At 50.1% G+C, this 19,173-nt stretch overlaps 1 protein-coding gene across 1 annotated transcript in view; it reads left to right on the top strand.

The window, feature by feature from the left end:
- The first annotated feature begins 11,798 nt into the window (after nucleotides 1–11,798).
- Nucleotides 11,799–19,173, top strand: part of LOC123770240 (cytochrome P450 2L1) — a 43,570-nt gene continuing 36,195 nt past the window's right edge. The window contains exon 1 of the mRNA XM_045761903.2: nucleotides 11,799–11,904. The gene's annotated coding sequence lies outside the window, so the exon portion shown is untranslated. The remainder of the gene's footprint in view (nucleotides 11,905–19,173) is intronic.

The following is a 19,173-nucleotide window of genomic DNA, read 5'->3' on the forward strand; positions in this document are numbered from 1 at the left end:
CTTGAGCCCGGATGGGCACATGTATAAGCAAGTAGATGGGGTCGCCATGGGTTCTCCCCTAGGTGTGCTGTTTGCAAACTTCTACATGGGTACAATCGAGCAAAAAGTCTTAGTCGACATGAACTTGAAACCGGCCATATACTGCATGTATGTTGACGACATTTTTACACAGGTACCTGATGTCAGACATCTGCAGGAGCTGAAGGAGGCATTTGAGCAGAGTTCCGTGCTGCGTTTCACTTACGAGATGGAAAAGGATGGGAAGCTGCCCTTTCTAGATGTAACAGTCATGGAAAAGAGCGGAGGTTTCCACACTGCAGTCTACACTAAGGAAACGAACATAGGAATGTGCCTAAATGCCAACAGCGACTGCCCAGACAGGTACAAGAGGAGTGTTGTTAACGCATATGTCGACCGTGCTCTAAGCCAAAGCTCAGAATGGAAGCAAGTCGACGAAGAACTCTGTAGGGTAAGGCAGGTCCTAGTCAACAACGGCTTCTTCAATGGTTTCGTCGAAGACATCATAAGAAGGAAAGTGAAACGCCATGCAACCTCTGAAGAGACAACTAACACAACACCTATACCCCCTATTAGACTATTTTACAGGAACTTCTTTTCCACAGCTCATAAAACGGAGGAAAGGGTCCTGAAAGATGTTGTTAATAGAAACGTTATCCCTACAGACAAAAATTAGAGGATACAACTGACGATTTACTATAAAACCAGAAAAACGGCCAGCCTACTCATGAGAAACTCTCCAGACACAAAACAGAACACTTTAAAAGAGACTAACGTCGTCTATGCCTTCAAATGCCCTTTTGGGGACTGTAAGCTCCAAAAAAAACAGTATATAGGCAAGACAACAACATCTCTTTCTAGGCGTTTAACGATGCATAAGCAACAGGGCTCCATTAAGGAACATATAATCTCTTCCCACAACCAAACCATCGCCAGAGAAATCCTAGTAAACAACACAGAAATCATCGATAGATCCAGCGATAGCAGGCGGCTTGAAGTTTGCGAGGCACTACACATCAAGAAGTCAACACCAGCAATCAACAGCCAATTAATGCACAACTATATTCTACCCACCTCAAGACTCCGCTCCAATATAGAAGCATCAAGAAATATGGACCAATAGGCTTTCTACAAACACTTCTATTCAATACCCATTGTTTCGTGTTCTGTCTTGTGTTGATGAAATTAATACCCTATTAATACCACCTCTTGTTCTGTCTTGTGTTGATGAAATTAATACCCTATTAATGCCACCTCACCCCATCCACCTCACTCAAATGTAGATATAAAATCGGAGATGCGTAAGTTCTATTCAGTTGTGTATTTGTAAACTAAAGTCTTTGAAAATGTAATAAGTTTTACGAAACGCGCTCGTGTCGTGTCAGACTAGAAATAAAAATGAATTTTGGAGAATTGATTTTTGATTTACCTCCAACAGTGAAAAGAAATGTACGGAAGATTGAGAAAATTCGTGTTAGAATTATTAATCTTACTTTTTCGGTCATATTTAATAATATATGTCTACATGAAAAACTGCTACCAAAATATACTAATATATATATATATATATATATATATATATATATATATATATATATATATATATATATATATATATATATATATATATATATATATATATATATATATATATATATATATATAGGGGTACCACCACTGGTTTAATTAAAGGGACCCACATCCTCGAAGAAGAAAATAAATAGTGTTCAGAGAAGAACTTGTGGATTCTCACTGAATACTTTAATCTTTTCCTCTCCTACCACCCCTATTATTTTTTTTTTATTTGATTTTATTGCAATGTTACAGTTTACAGAAAACACACACTTATATAACAATATAACAATATACCAATCAGTGTTCGAAGACCTCGTCCAGTTCCTCGGGGGTCGGGTGCGTACCCAAGATACAGCACGCATTTCCCCTCTGAACAGCGACACTGAGGCGCTGGAACATAAAACTGGCCGCTCTTGGGTCTCTAGTCTTCCCAATGAGTTCCTCGCCCAGCTCCTTCAGGAACTTAAGTGCACATTTACCCCAGGCGCCCAGAGTCTCAGAGCCTATGGGCACGAACCTGTAACAACGTTCTAGGTCCCTGTACTTGTTAGTTTTCTGGGTCTCCCTGAAGGTGGCCGCCCCGCCTCCCTCAGCTGCGCTGTAAGGTAGATAGGTATCAGCCAATGTGGATGCACACGTGTAGTCCCACACGACCTGTTTACCTTCCCTCCACGGCTGCAGGGTGACTCCATCTGGGCGTTTTTGGCTGTTGTCAGGCCTGCACAACTGAGGTTCCCTTTGTGCTGGGCACCCAGCTGAAGCCAAACTTCTCTTGATGATGTCATTGACTGCTTCATGTCTGGCAATCTTTCCCTGTGTCTTACGACAGATGAGACCATGGCTGCCGTATTGGTCTGCCCGTGCATGGCCGCAAATACACCGGTGCTCGGTGAAGATAGGGGCGGCAAGGCGCAGAGCAACACCAATACTTAGGGTCCGATGGTCCAGGCGGGTGCCCAAGGCGGAACTAGGGACTGCCAACAGGAAGTCCCCGGCATGGGGAGCTTGCACAGCTAGAAGACGCGCTTTGTCCTTCCTGGAAGCTGCCTCCAGCAATGATGTGGCGATGTTCTCCACTATGGGGCTATCCCATTTGGACTGTTTGCAGTCATTTGGAAAAGTCGGTCGAGGATGAGAGTTGACAAGAGTGTCCCACTGACCGGCTCCTTTCGCGAATTTGGGATCATCAATCCCAATGAAGTCTCTTAGGTGTTCCGGTAGTATTTCCTTAACTAATTCACCTGTTGCACTGGTCGAGGATAAGAATGCCGGCAATGCTAACTGTGTCGCCTTGCGAATACCTATCCCCCCGAGTCTAACTGGGAGCGTTGCTTGGTCCCATTGGTCATCTTGCAGGGAGAGGTTTAACACTTTCACGGTTATTGACCTTAGGAGTGTTTCATATTCTGTTAATTTTGGGCTGTCGAAGGAGGGAGCACACCTTAACCTTAGGAAATAGGTCAGTCTGGGCAAAGCCAGGCACCTTGTGAGAAGGTACAGAGCATCGTGGGCGTCCAAAGCCCCTATTCTTCCCTCCATCTTCCTCAGGTCGTTCAGCTTTTCTTCGAGGACTACCTCAATGGCGCTCGAGCCCAGAGGTGCCCCTAGCAGCACACTGTCAATGGGAGCGATCACTTGGGCTCCTGGCAATATGGTTCGCACTGCATCTATGGTTGGTTGGCTAGATGAGATGATTTCACACTTTAATGGGTTTAGGGTGAGTCCTAACTCCTCTCCCTTAGATTTCACCAGCTGTAGATCTTCTAGCAGGGACTCCTGTGCCCCTGCCAGGGTGCCATCGTCCAGGAACCAGATGTTGAGTTCGCTGGTCAACCTGCTTGTGACCTCTTTAACAGCCATGCAAAAAAGAAAAGGGGCAAGTGGGTCTCCCTGCTGGACACCTTCTGCAGAAACAACTTCATGTTCCCCAAACAGCAGCGTCGATTCCCTACTGTACCCTGCTGAGACGAAGGGGAGTAGAGAAGGAAAGCTTGTTCGAACTGCTTCCAGTACCACATCCCCTTTTACCTGGTTGAAGGTATTTTTAAAGTCTAATTTAATTAATGCCTTATTTTCTGGGAGGTGCTTTATATAGGCTCGTGCTGCATGAGCTGCTGCTTCACAGCCATGGGGGACACCAAAACCTAGTTGATGGGGTCGAAGCATCGTTGCAGCGTCTATGCTAATTTTTCTGACAGCTGCCCTAGCAACAAGGCGCCGAAGTGTGTTACCCACGGCAATGGGTCTGACTCCACCATCTTTCTTCTTGAGGGCACAAAGGGATGCTCCAAAGAAAAAGGGTTTAATTGTATCTGGGATCAACCCAGAGAGGCAGTCGTTGACAAACTCGTGACCTCTGACAATAGTGTCTCGGCAACTTCTCCGAGAACTGGGTTTACCATCTCCTTGAGGTGCTGAGGTCTTACTCCAGTGTATCCCCCTGCCGAGCCTGGCGGAAATGACATGATTGCTTTGTATACCTCTGACGCTTGGAGGAATAGAGGTCCCATGTCTGGGACATTTGTGTCCTGAGCAGTGGGTTCCCATGGTACTCTAGGAGGGTGCTTCTCTCTCAGCGAGTTGGCGGTAGCGGTATTTCTAGGGGCGATTGTGTCTTCGCTGGTAAGTAACCTAATTGCCCCTACTGTGTTGCCCTCTTTAATTTTTTTGGTCACTTGTGTTCCTAGTTTAAAATTGTCATTGGAACTCTTGGGTCTGCCACGACGGTTTTTGCGTTGAGGAGGGATGGGGATCAAGTTGTCAGCTCTAGGGAAATTATTTATTGCCCTAGTGACTGATGAGGCTAGCGACTTGCCTCCTCTTGCAGGTACGCCTAAGCAAATATTGCCAAACAAGAGCAAATTATGCCATGCTTTGATGGTGGCTGCAGCATTAAGATTTTCAGACCGTTCATTTACTTTCCTTAAAAGGTCTGTATATTTCCCTGCTGCAAATGGGCGCGCTGCTTTAGGAATGTAGGGAAGAGTTCTGGTGGTGGATGCTTTGATGGCCCCCCAGGAGGTCATCTGATGACATGAAGTTTGCTGGGATGTGTGGGGGTGCCGGGGGGACCTGTGGGCCTTCTCTTTCTACAGGTACCGTCCATGACCCCTCACAGTTGTTGTGTTGACGTAGGGTTCCATCGTTTCTAAGGCTGTGTGATTTGTCCCACACCCGACACGTTCCTCTGAGTCTGGGTCCTCTGGTTGCACGTCTGGGTGCACTGTTCCCAGGACCCTGTTCTTGGCTGAGGGGTTCCTGGTTAGTTGGTGGAGTCCCCTCCATCCCCCGGGCGGCCGGCGTGGGAGGGATGACAGGGGTGGTGGCGGCAGGGGTGGACACGGGTGGTGGCAGGAGGGGTGGCTAGCTGTCCCTCACACTCACCACTCCTATGAGTACTTGTGTCTCCCTCCCTTTTGGGAGGAACCTGAATGCCTGCTGTGACCTGTGCCATATCTGGGTGCATGGAGGGTAGCACATCCCTGCCACAAGCACAGTGAGGGCAATGAATAGGTGGTATGGTATATATATATATATATATATATATATATATATATATATATATATATATATATATATATATATATATATATATATATATATATATATATATATATGTCGTTCCTAGTAGCCAGAACGCACTTCTCTGCCTACTATGCAAGGCCCGATTTGCCTAATAAGCCAAGTTTTCATGAATTAATTGTTTTTCGACTACCTAACCTACCTAACCTAACCTAACCTAACTTTTTCGGCTACCAAACCGAACCTAACCTTTAGAGATAGGTTAGGTGAGGTTAGGTGGGGTTGGTTAGGTTTGGTCATATATCTACGTTAATTTTAACTCCAATAAAAAAAACTTGATCTAATACATCATGAAATGGGTAGCTTTATCATTTCATGAGGAAAAAATTAGAGAAAATATATTAATTCAGGAAAACTTGGCTTATTAGACAAATCAGGCCTTGCATAGTAGGCTGAGAAGTGCGTTCTGGCTACTAGGTATATATATATATATATATATATATATATATATATATATATATATATATATATATATATATATATATATATATATATATGTATATATGTATATGTATAGTAAATATCCATTGTAAAAAAAACTTTATTCACCTTCTGTGAGTAATCAACAAGACACAGCTCTGTATGTACTTCAACACATCCCTTGCCCTGCCTCGGTAAGACAGACTAAGATCATAGTATTGAAAAGGCAATTCAATCCCTAAATGATATCTAACAGATCTCTCACCCTGTCCCTGGCAAAATATAAATGTATATATACTGATTAGCAATGTAAATGCACGGCCACGTCTGTGGTTGAAATGATACAAAATAAAAAAAAAATGACTAGTAGCCCCTACTATAGTCTTTTTGGTAGATGTTTATACAACATGTGTGGCCATCACACAAGTCTCGGGTTCGCATTTCTGACTGAAGCAACTTTGGCTGACTCCTGTTATGTCATGTACACCTGTATATCTGACACCTGTAGTCAACTGTATCGCTGACACCTGTAGTGAACCGTATCTATGATATCTGTAGTGAACCGTATCTTTAATAACTGCATTGTAATGCATCATAACCCTTATGGTGACGTTTTGTGATGCACCGAAATACATTAATTGTAGCACATGGTGGCTGAGTCATGACAACTACAGGGAGTAGGAACATTATCAGAGAGCTGCAAGTTGGCATGACTAACATGGGAGGCCACTGTCATGGTAGGCTACTGGCATGGGAGACCACTAGCATGGGAGGCCACTGGCATGGGAGGCCACTGTCATGGGAGGCCACTGGCATGGGAGACCACTAGCATGGGAGGCCACTGGCATGGGAGGCCACTGGCATGGGAGACCACTGGCATGGGAGGCCACTGGCATGGGAGGCCACTGTCATGGGAGGCCACTGGCATGGGAGACCACTGGCATGGGAGGCCACTGGCATGGTAGGCCACTGACATGGGAGGCCACTGGCATGGAAGACCACTGGCATGGGAGGCCACTGGCATGGTAGGCCACTGGCATGGGAGGCCACTGACATGGGAGGCCACTGGCATGGGAGGCCACTGTCATGGGAGGCCACTGGCATGGGAGGCCACTGGCATGGGAGGCCACTGACATGGGAGGCCACTGGCATGGGAAGCCACTGTCATGGGAGGCCACTGGCATGGGAGGCCACTGGCATGGGAGGCCACTGGCATGGGAGGCCACTGGCATGGGAGGCCACTGGCATGGGAGGCCACTGGCATGGGAGGCCACTGTCATGGGAGGCCACTGGCATGGGAGGCCACTGGCATGGGAGGCCACTGACATGGGAGGCCACTGGCATGGGAGGCCACTGACATGGGAGGCCACTGTCATGGGAGGCCACTGTCATGGGAGGCCACTGTCATGGGAGGCCACTGGCATGGGAGGCCACTGGCATGGGAGGCCACTGGCATGGGAGGCCACTGGCATGGGAGGCCACTGTCATGGGAGGCCACTGGCATGGGAGGCCACTGGCATGGGAAGCCACTGGCATGGGAGGCCACTGGCATGGGAGGCCACTGTCATGGGAGGCCACTGTCATGGGAGGCCACTGGCATGGGAAGCCACTGGCATGGGAGGCCACTGTTATGGGAGGCCACTGGCATGGGAGGCCACTGTCATGGGAGGCCACTGGCATGGGAGGCCACTGGCATGGGAGGCCACTGGCATGGGAGGCCACTGGCATGGGAGGCCACTGTCATGGGAGGCCACTGGCATGGGAAGCCACTGGCATGGGAGGCCACTGGCATGGGAGGCCACTGGCATGGGAGGCCACTGGCATGGGAGGCCACTGGCATGGGAGGCCACTGGCATGGGAGGCCACTGGCATGGGAAGCCACTGGCATGGGAGGCCACTGTCATGGGAGGCCACTGGCATGGGAGGCCACTGGCATGGGAGGCCACTGTCATGGGAGGCCACTGGCATGGGAGGCCACTGGCATGGGAGGCCACTGGCATGGGAGGCCACTGGCATGGGAGGCCACTGGTATGGGAGGCCACTGTCATGGGAGGCCACTGTCATGGGAGGCCACTGGCATGGGAGGCCACTGGCATGGGAGGCCACTGGCATGGGAGGCCACTGGCATGGGAGGCCACTGTTATGGGAGGCCACTGGCATGGGAAGCCATTGGCATGGGAGGCCACTGGCATGGGAGGCCACTGGCATGGGAGGCCACTGGCATGGGAGGCCACTGGCATGGAAGGCCACTGGCATGGGAGGCCACTGGCATGGGAAGCCACTGGCATGGGAGGCCACTGTCATGGGAGGCCACTGGCATGGGAGGCCACTGGCATGGGAGGCCACTGTCATGGGAGGCCACTGGCATGGGAGGCCACTGGCATGGGAGGCCACTGGCATGGGAGGCCACTGTCATGGGAGGCCACTGTCATGGGAGGCCACTGGCATGGGAGGCCACTGTCATGGGAGGCCACTGTCATGGGAGGCCACTGTCATGGGAGGCCACTGGCATGGGAGGCCACTGGCATGGGAGGCCACTGTCATGGGAGGCCACTGTCATGGGAGGCCACTGTTATGGGAGGCCACTGGCATGGGAGGCCACTGGCATGGGAGGCCACTGGCATGGGAAGCCACTGGCATGGGACGCCACTGGCATGGGAGGCCACTGGCATGGGAGGCCACTGGCATGGGAGGCCAATGGCATGGGAGGCCACTGTCATGGGAGGCCACTGTCATGGGAGGCCACTGGCATGGGAGGCCACTGGCATGGGAAGCCACTGGCATGGGAGGCCACTGGCATGGGAGGCCACTGGCATGGGAGGCCACTGGCATGGGAGGCCACTGTCATGGGAGGCCACTGGCATGGTAGGCCACTGGCATGGGAGGCCACTGGCATGGGAGGCCACTGGCATGGGAGGCCACTGGCATGGGAGGCCACTGTCATGGGAGGCCACTGGCATGGGAGGCCACTGGCATGGGAAGCCACTGGCATGGGAGGCCACTGTCATGGGAGGCCACTGGCATGGGAGGCCACTGGCATGGGAGGCCACTGGCATGGGAAGCCACTGGCATGGGAGGCCACTGGCATGGGAGGCCACTGGCATGGAAGGCCACTGGCATGGGAGGCCACTGGCATTGGAGGCCACTGACATGGTAGGCCACCAACATAGGAGGCCGCTAACATGGGATGCCAGTTGCATGGGAGGTGACCAACATGGGGGGCCACTGGAATGGGAGGCCATCTACATGGGGGGCTACTGGCATGGGAGGCCACCTACATGGGGGGCTACTGGCATGGGGGACCACTGGCATGGAAGGCCACTAACATGGGAGGCAACTGGCATGGGAGGCCACTGGCATAGGAGGCCACTGGCATGGGAGGCCACTGGCACTGAAGGCCACTGGCATGGGAGGCCACTGGCACTGAAGGCCACTGGCATGGGAGGCCACTGGCACTGAAGGCCACTGGCATGGGAGGCCACTGGCACTCAAGGCCACTGGCATGGGAGGCCACTGGCACTCAAGGCCACTGGCATGGGAGGCCACTGTCATGGGAGGCCACTGGCATGGGAGGCCACTGGCATGGGAAGCCACTGGCATGGGAGGCCACTGGCATGGGAGGCCACTGTCATGGGAGGCCACTGTCATGGGAGGCCACTGGCATGGGAAGCCACTGGCATGGGAGGCCACTGTTATGGGAGGCCACTGGCATGGGAGGCCACTGTCATGGGAGGCCACTGGCATGGGAGGCCACTGGCATGGGAGGCCACTGGCATGGGAGGCCACTGGCATGGGAGGCCACTGTCATGGGAGGCCACTGGCATGGGAAGCCACTGGCATGGGAGGCCACTGGCATGGGAGGCCACTGGCATGGGAGGCCACTGGCATGGGAGGCCACTGGCATGGGAGGCCACTGGCATGGGAAGCCACTGGCATGGGAGGCCACTGTCATGGGAGGCCACTGGCATGGGAGGCCACTGGCATGGGAGGCCACTGTCATGGGAGGCCACTGGCATGGGAGGCCACTGGCATGGGAGGCCACTGGCATGGGAGGCCACTGGCATGGGAGGCCACTGGTATGGGAGGCCACTGTCATGGGAGGCCACTGTCATGGGAGGCCACTGGCATGGGAGGCCACTGGCATGGGAGGCCACTGGCATGGGAGGCCACTGGCATGGGAGGCCTCTGTTATGGGAGGCCACTGGCATGGGAGGCCACTGGCATGGGAAGCCATTGGCATGGGAGGCCACTGGCATGGGAGGCCACTGGCATGGGAGGCCACTGGCATGGGAGGCCACTGGCATGGAAGGCCACTGGCATGGGAGGCCACTGGCATGGGAAGCCACTGGCATGGGAGGCCACTGTCATGGGAGGCCACTGGCATGGGAGGCCACTGGCATGGGAGGCCACTGTCATGGGAGGCCACTGGCATGGGAGGCCACTGGCATGGGAGGCCACTGGCATGGGAGGCCACTGTCATGGGAGGCCACTGTCATGGGAGGCCACTGGCATGGGAGGCCACTGTCATGGGAGGCCACTGTCATGGGAGGCCACTGGCATGGGAGGCCACTGGCATGGGAGGCCACTGTCATGGGAGGCCACTGTCATGGGAGGCCACTGTTATGGGAGGCCACTGGCATGGGAGGCCACTGGCATGGGAGGCCACTGGCATGGGAAGCCACTGGCATGGGAGGCCACTGGCATGGGAGGCCACTGGCATGGGATGCCACTGGCATGGGAGGCCAATGGCATGGGAGGCCACTGTCATGGGAGGCCACTGTCATGGGAGGCCACTGGCATGGGAGGCCACTGGCATGGGAAGCCACTGGCATGGGAGGCCACTGGCATGGGAGGCCACTGGCATGGGAGGCCACTGGCATGGGAGGCCACTGTCATGGGAGGCCACTGGCATGGTAGGCCACTGGCATGGGAGGCCACTGGCATGGGAGGCCACTGGCATGGGAGGCCACTGGCATGGGAGGCCACTGTCATGGGAGGCCACTGGCATGGGAGGCCACTGGCATGGGAAGCCACTGGCATGGGAGGCCACTGTCATGGGAGGCCACTGGCATGGGAGGCCACTGGCATGGGAGGCCACTGGCATGGGAAGCCACTGGCATGGGAGGCCACTGGCATGGGAGGCCACTGGCATGGAAGGCCACTGGCATGGGAGGCCACTGGCATTGGAGGCCACTGACATGGTAGGCCACCAACATAGGAGGCCGCTAACATGGGATGCCAGTTGCATGGGAGGTGACCAACATGGGGGGCCACTGGAATGGGAGGCCATCTACATGGGGGGCTACTGGCATGGGAGGCCACCTACATGGGGGGCTACTGGCATGGGGGACCACTGGCATGGAAGGCCACTAACATGGGAGGCAACTGGCATGGGAGGCCACTGGCATGGGAGGCCACTGGCATGGGAGGCCACTGGCACTGAAGGCCACTGGCATGGGAGGCCACTGGCACTGAAGGCCACTGGCATGGGAGGCCACTGGCACTCAAGGCCACTGGCATGGGAGGCCACTGGCACTCAAGGCCACTGGCATGGGAGGCCACTGGCACTCAAGGCCACTGGCATGGGAGGCCACTGGCATGGGAGGCCACTGGCACTCAAGGCCACTGGCATGGGAGGCCACTGGCACTCAAGGCCACTGGCATGGGAGGCCACTGGCACTGAAGGCCACTGGCATGGGAGGCCACTGGCACTGAAGGCCACTGGCATGGGAGGCCACTGGCACTCAAGGCCACTGGCATGGGAGGCCACTGGCACTCAAGGCCACTGGCATGGGAGGCCACTGGCACTCAAGGCCACTGGCATGGGAGGCCACTGGCACTGAAGGCCACTGGCATGGGAGGCCACTGGCACTCAAGGCCACTGGCATGGGAGGCCACTGGCACTCAAGGCCACTGGCATGGGAGGCCACTGGCACTCAAGGCCACTGGCATGGGAGGCCACTGGCACTCAAGGCCACTGGCACTCAAGGCCACTGGCATGGGAGGCCACTGGCACTCAAGGCCACTGGCATGGGAGCCCCTTCTCACTAAACACACCATTTATATCTTAACTTAATATCTTCAGCTTCAAATGTGACTCTTTACAACGCCACCAAAGACAATGCGGAGCTGAAATACGTTGCCAATTTCCAACGTATTAATGCAGAAGGAACGAGTAGCTTCTGCAATGAGATAAAAAGATGTGTAACAGTAAACAAGAGCTCATGGCCAGCGGCACCCTGGGCGCCCCGTTGCAAGTGATCACCACCGTCGTTGTTGCGTATCAGTTGAAGGTCAGAAGCCAGAGAGGTAGGTGTGTGTGGGGCGCCTCTTGCCTGCTGCACAACACAGTGTTGTTGATGTCAGTGGAACTCTTTTTAGAGCAGTATTTAATAATATGACAGGCCTGTGGTGTGGTCTTGAGTAAGCCAGGTGGAGAAGTGTAGCAATGGTAATTATGGAACGAGAACCATGAATGTAAATTTGGATGTGAATTAATCGGGAGCTTGAGATTTCATTCACTCTAGTATGGAGGGTCGGAAGTTCATACAGAACTTAAATAACATTGCAGATGATCAGGACTGAAACCATCAGTGATAAGGTGCCCACATTAGATGACAATGTTAATGTAAAAATTCCCGCTGGGGTCTGATAAGACCTGTTTTGTCTTTATTAATCACTTTGCGCTTCTCATCACAGTATGAGTATGGTGCACAACAAAGTAGCCGCCTCCAGAGGCAACAATCAAAAGCGATCTGTACATAAATGAACATTATTAGAGCAAATTGCAACTCCTAACTGTCCCAGAATGACGCGACGCTTCTGTAAAATATAACTAGAATCGTCTACGCTCGGCATTTCTAACAAATACACAACAAATGTTATTGCATTGGACTAGCAACTGTGCAGGTGCCGTGAGTGTTGCTTGAGTGCCAGCTAAGGTAGCAGGTGGAGAAGACCCTGGTGCTGAGGTAGTCAATGTATCAGAGTAGTGGGCCAGTGGTGTTAAGCATGTATGAGCGCCCTGTGTTCTGGTGGAGGACTGGCGAGTTCTTGACGCAACAGTCGTGACTGAATAACTGTCAAGTATATTTTTGGTGCTGGCATTATTGGTTCTAATTGTCTGTAGAGTAGAAAGACCAAATTTGTTTTTATCTTGATTCCGATGTGAGGGGTTCCAAGCCTTACCAACCTCCTCAGCTTTTGTGCAACCATTCGGTGTATTTTGATACCTGAGTTTACCTGAGGGGTACTAATACTAGTGGCCTCGACGAGGACAGGAAGCAGGCAGCTTGTCAAAGGTTCCCCAATTACATGGTTGGACACAGGTGCGGGTCGACCTTTACGATGGCAGTGTACAAGTCACTAAACTCACAACAGGTTAACTAGTAACTATCTGTGCTGAAGAATCTTATGAGAAAGAGTCAAGCACTAAGAGTATCATGTTGGTCTGTGGAGTTTTGAATGATTAATTTACTTGAATTTACCTGAGGGGCACAATCTTACTAGTGACCTCGACGAGGACAGGAAGCCGGTGGTTTGTCAAATGTACACCACTTGTTCTGATGATTTAGTCCAACTGGATCTTGAATTGGTGCAATATTTCTGCCTTTTCGTGTTAACTCTAGTACTGTCTTGTTGTTTGATGAGAAGGTCACTGTCAGATAACTCACGTGACACCTGTAGTGAACCGTATCTCGTATAACGTGACAGTGGGACAGTCACTGTCACGTTAAGGTCAGACCGCAGGGGACAAGGAAAGTCCTCCTAACATGAATGACAGGCTTTAGGACAGGTGCTCATGGTTGTAATTACGAGTTCTTGATCTTTCTTGATGTTTAATAGCCGTCAGAGTTAACCATGAGATGAATTTAATTAGTAAAACCTCTTGTTAGTGCGAGGCGCCATAGTCGTGTACACCAGGCGAGCGAGTGGGCCGTCAGGGAATGGCTTGGGAGTTCAGAGTCGAAATGAACAGTAGACAGTTAGTGAATGGAATATACAAGGAGGCCGAACACATCCTCTTTAATATGATAGAAAATAGTTCAAGAGGACATCAGTAGAAGCTCGAAATAAAAATGAGTCATACATTTACCTGAATTTACCTGAGAGTCACCATCTCTCTATTAGCCCCGACGAGGACAGGAATCCGGCGACTTGTTCGATCACCTCATTTTCCCCTGATAATTATATTTAGCAGAATATTGATCTACACCAGTGTCTTGGCATTTACGGCTTCTGCGGGTAGGCGGTTTCACGGTTTTTTAACCGTATGAGTGAAAACGCATCTCCTGTTTTTAGTCATATATAATTGTGGCTTGCTGAGTTTGAAACCTTTGCTCCTCGTGTGTGTCGTATCTGACCTTTTAGGGAAGTGGTCTGGATCAGTATTTTACTGATTCAGCATTCTAAGTTTTATTGAGATCCGCCCTCACATGCCTGGTATGCAGTGTTGTTAACTTTGTGGCCCCTCAACTGTTCCTGGTACGAGAGACCACTTAATTCTGGAATGATTTTTGTCGCTCGGTGTTGAACGTTCTCTAAAGCAGCTGTGTCTTTCTGAAGATGAGGTCTCCATGTGTGGATGCAGTAGACGATGAGTCACAATAACGCGGCTGAAGATATCATGACCAAACCACACATCAGAAGATGGAGAAACAACGACATTTCGGTCTGTCCTGGACCATTATCACGTCAAAACGTCGACGTTTCTCCATCATCTGATGTGCGGTTTGGTCATCATGGATACAGTAGTCCAGGCGGGGGCGCGCCAGTGATTTATTCAGTAGAATAACTATTTATTTTCTTAGAAGTCCAAGGTTCGTTTGACTATTTCTAGGGTTTGGTTCGCTTTGTTTTTTTTCTGTAGCTCCCACTTGATGTGCTCACATGTCCCTACACTATACTTTACAGTCTATACATATCACATCACTGTCACTGCACTATTATTTACAGACACCACAGTCACATCACTTTAACTGTACAATTATTTACATTCACTACAGATCAAATCCCTTTAACTACACTATACTTTACAGTCACTTCAGATCACATCAATAACGTCACCGTCACTACACTATAATTTACAGTAAAAAAAGATCACATCACTCACTTCATTGTCACTTCACTACACCTTACAATCACTACAGATAACATCACTGACTTCACTGTCACTACACTATACTTTACAGTCACAACAGATCATATCACTCACTTCAATGTCATTACACTATACCTTACATCCCCTCCCCCCTCCCCCCCCTTGATGTGTTGTTTTCAATGACTCGTTGGTTCCGACGCCAAGGTCATTTTCTTCTTCAATCTGCTGCAACATAATGTTGCTAATTGTGACGTGAATTGTTATACCCCCTTGCAAGGTCTTGCATTTTGCAGTCCCCGTGGTACAGTGGTAAAGAACTCGCCCGGCGCTTAGCGAGCGATTTGGTCTCTGTTCGTATCTTGGCCGGGGAGGATTGACTGGGCGCCAATCCTTAATTATTGCTTCTGTTCACCCAGCAATGAACGGGTACCTGGTTGTTAAACGATTTGGTGGGTAATATTCCGGGGAAAATTAGAATTTCAAAACCTGCCCTGAAACGCTATGCGTGCTAGTGACTTTACAAAAATGTAAGAAGTCTTGTATATAAATGAATAATTAAATTAAATTATCGATATTTACAGGCATTTGCCACACTTCCGGCCATTTGTGGAGTTTATATAGATATTTTTGTAAGGCCTTAATATTATTTTCACTTCCCATGTTACCATAAATCTTAGTGTCATCTGCAAATTTGATGATGTTAGTAATATTCTCATCTATATCATTGATATAAATGACAAAAATGTTTAGCCCAAAATGTGCCCCTCAGGCACCCCGGCCACTCACCACATTCCTCCAGTAAGATTGATTTTCCACTTAAGATGAGGCATTGCTTCCTTTGTTTTAAACATTGTTTTATCCATTCCAATGTTCTCCCATATATTCCCTGTGCCTGTAGCTTCCTTGCCAGTCTTTCATGTGGAACGTTATTAAATTACGCCTCAGGAAAATTAGAAAAGACTATGATACTACATCTACTGAATATTCTTTGTCTGAAAAGCTGAATTATTGGAAATAAGTATAAAAAATGTATGAAAATACTGGTGCCCAGCACGAGGTCAACAAATTAAATGCATTGAAAGAGGAAATCGTGGAACCAACCTGTAAAGCCAGACACGACAAAGAACTCGGACATCAGTAAAGCTGAAACAAGCGCACCAAGCACAGGAGGGCTAGGAGGCTGCACATGCAAGGCTGGACTTCACCTCCCCGTGATCACTGCTGGGTACGGGCCACACACAACTGATGGAGGTGGATGAGCTAGGGCAGGCGAGGAAGGGAGGGAGCAACTGGTGTCAGGAACATGGATGGTCGCAGGGGAGGGGGTAGGGAAGGTGTGCACTTGGGACTCACAGGGGAAGGGTAGGGAAGGTGTGTACTTGGGACTCGCAGGGGAGGGGTAGGGAAGGTGTGTACTTGGGACTCTCGCTGGCACTGCTCGCTTCACACCACTTTGGTTCCCTCACATAATAGCACTATTAAAGACACTTTAACTATATCATTACATTATACGTGACGAGCACCACACAGTAACACTTCATGTTCAGTCGCCCAGGAACAACACTGGAGAGTTAGCAACGTTTTCAATGAGCAAGTTATGCACAGACTCCAGAAGTTTACCCACCACTGTGTGTGTGTGTGTGTGTGTTTGTGTGTGTGTGTGTACTCACCTATTTGTGCTTGCGGGGGTTGAGCTTTGGTTCTTTGGTCCCGCCTCTCAACAAATCAGTCAACTGGTGTACAGATTCCTGAGCCTACTGGGCTCTATCATATCTACATTTGAAACTGTGTATGGAGTCAGCCTCCACCACATCACTTCCTAGTGCATTCCATTTACTAACTACTCTGACACTGAAAAAAGTTCTTTCTAACGTCTCTGTGGCTCATTTGGGTACTCAGCTTCCACCTGTGTCCCCTTGTTCGCGTCCCACCGGTGTTGAATAGTTCATCCTTGTTTACCCAGTCGATTCCTCTGAGGATTTTGTAGGTTGTGATCATGTCTCCCCTTACTCTTCTGTCTTCCAGTGTCGTAAGGTGCATTTCCCGCAGCCTTTCCTCATAACTCATGCCTCTTAGTTCTGGGACTAGTCTAGTAGCATACCTTTGGACTTTTTCCAGCTTCGTCTTGTGCTTGACAAGGTACGGGCTCCATGCTGGGGCCGCATACTCCAGGATTGGTCTTACATATGTGGTGTACAAGATTCTGAATGATTCCTTACACAGGTTCCTGAACGCCGTTCTGATGTTAGCCAGCCTCGCATATGCCGCAGACGTTATTCTCTTTATGTGAGCTTCAGGAGACAGGTTTGGTGTGATATCAACTCCTAGATCTTTCTCTCTGTCTGTTTCATTAAGTACTTCATCTCCTATTCTGTATCCTGTGGCTGGCCTCCTGCTTCCACTGCCTAGTTTCATTACTTTGCATTTACTCGGGTTGAACTTTAACAGCCATTTGTTGGACCATTCACTCAGTCTATCCAGGTCATCTTGTAGCCTCCTACTATTATCCTCTGTTTCAATCCTCCTCATAATTTTTGCATCGTCGGCAAACATTGAGAGGAACGAATCTATACCCTCTGGGAGATCATTTACATATACCACAAACAGTATAGGTCCAAGGACTGACCCCCTGCGGAACTCCACTTTGTACGTCTCGCCAATCTGAGACCTCACCCCTCACACAGACTCGTTGTCTCCTGTTGCTTAGGTACTCCTCTATCCACCGGAGTACCTTCCCTTTCACTCCAGCCTGCATCTCCATCTTTAGCACTAGCCTCTTGTGTGGCACTGTGTCAAAGGCTTTCTGACTATCCAAAAATATGCAGTCTGCCCACCCTTCTCTTTCTTGCCTTATTTTTGTTGCCTGGTCGTAGAATTCAAGTAACCCTGTGAGGCAGGACCTGCCATCCCTGAACCCATGTTGATGCTGTGTTACATAGTTCCTTCGCTCCAGATGCTCCACTAGTTTTTTTCGCACAATCTTCTCCATCAGCTTGCATGGTATGCAAGTTAAGGACACTGGCCTGTAGTTCAGTGCCTCCTGTCTATCCCCTTTCTTGTATATCGGGACTACGTTAGCTGCTTTCCAAATATCTGGCAGTTCCCCTGTTCCCAGTGATTTGTTATACACTATGGAGAGTGGTAGGCACAGTTCTCCTGCTCCTTCCTTTAGAACCCAAGGGGAGATTCCATCTGGGCCTATAGCCTTCGTCACGTCCAACTCTAGTAAACACTTCCTTACTTCCCCACTGGTAATCTCAAACTCTTCCAGGGGTTCCTGGTTAGCTATTCCCTCACTTACCTCTGGAATTTCTCCTTGCTCTAAGGTGAAGACCTCCTGGAATTTCTTATTCAATTCCTCACACACTTCCTTGTCATTTGTAGTGAATCCTTCCGCCCCTATCCTTAATTTCATAACCTGTTCCTTTACTGTTGTTTTTCTCCTAATGTGGCTATGCAACAATTTAGGCTGAGTCTTTGCCTTGCTTGCGATGTCATTTTCGTATTGTCCTTCTGCCTCTCTTCTCATCCTGACATATTCATTCCTGGCATTCTGGTATCTTTCTCTGCTCTCCAGAGTCCTGTTATTCCTATAGTTTCTCCATGCCCTTTTACTTTGCTGCTTAGCTAGCCTACATCTCTGATTAAACCATGGGTTTCTCATTTCATTTCTCTGTTTTCCTTTTGGACTGGGACAAACTTGTTTGCTGCGTCCTTGCACTTCTGCGTGATGTAATCCATCATATCTTGGGCCGTCTTTCCCCTGAGCTCTGTTTCCCATGCTATATCTGTTAGGAATTTTCTTATCCCCTCATAGTTTCCCTTTCGGTATGCTAACCTTTTGGTTTCGGTATCCATCCTCGAGTTCAATAACCCTTCTTCAATCAAGTACTCAAACACCAGTACACTGTGGTCGCTCATTCCTACTGGGGCCTCAAAACCGATTTCTCTTATGTCAGAGTCATTCAGAGTGAAGACTAGGTCGAGTCTCGCTGGTTCGTCATTGCCTCTCATCCTTGTGGGTTCTCCGACATGCTTGGTTAAAAAGTTGCTTGTCACCACCTCCAATAATTTGGCTCTCCACGTATCTTCGCCTCCATGCGGTTCCTTGTTCTCCCAATCAATCTTTCCGTGATTGAAGTCGCCCATTATGAGCAAGTGGGATCTATTTCTATAGGCAGCAGAGGCTGCCCTCTCATTTATAGTGTTAACTGCCATGTTATTGTTTTCATACTCTTGACTGGGTCTTCTGTCATTTGGTGGAGGGTTGTATATTACTGCTACTACTATTCTTGGTCCTCCCATTGTTATGGTGCCTGCTATGTAGTCTCTGAACTCCTCACAGCCCGGGATGGCCATCTCCTTAAAACTCCATTCTTTTCTCAAGAGTAGGGCCACTCCGCCTCCTCCCCTACCTTCCCTCTCTTTCCTTATTACTGTGTACTCCTGGGGAAACACGGCCTTCGTTATGATTCCAG

Source organism: Procambarus clarkii, chromosome 42 (assembly GCF_040958095.1).
Source record: "Procambarus clarkii isolate CNS0578487 chromosome 42, FALCON_Pclarkii_2.0, whole genome shotgun sequence".
Taxonomy (NCBI): Eukaryota; Metazoa; Arthropoda; class Malacostraca; order Decapoda; family Cambaridae; genus Procambarus; species Procambarus clarkii.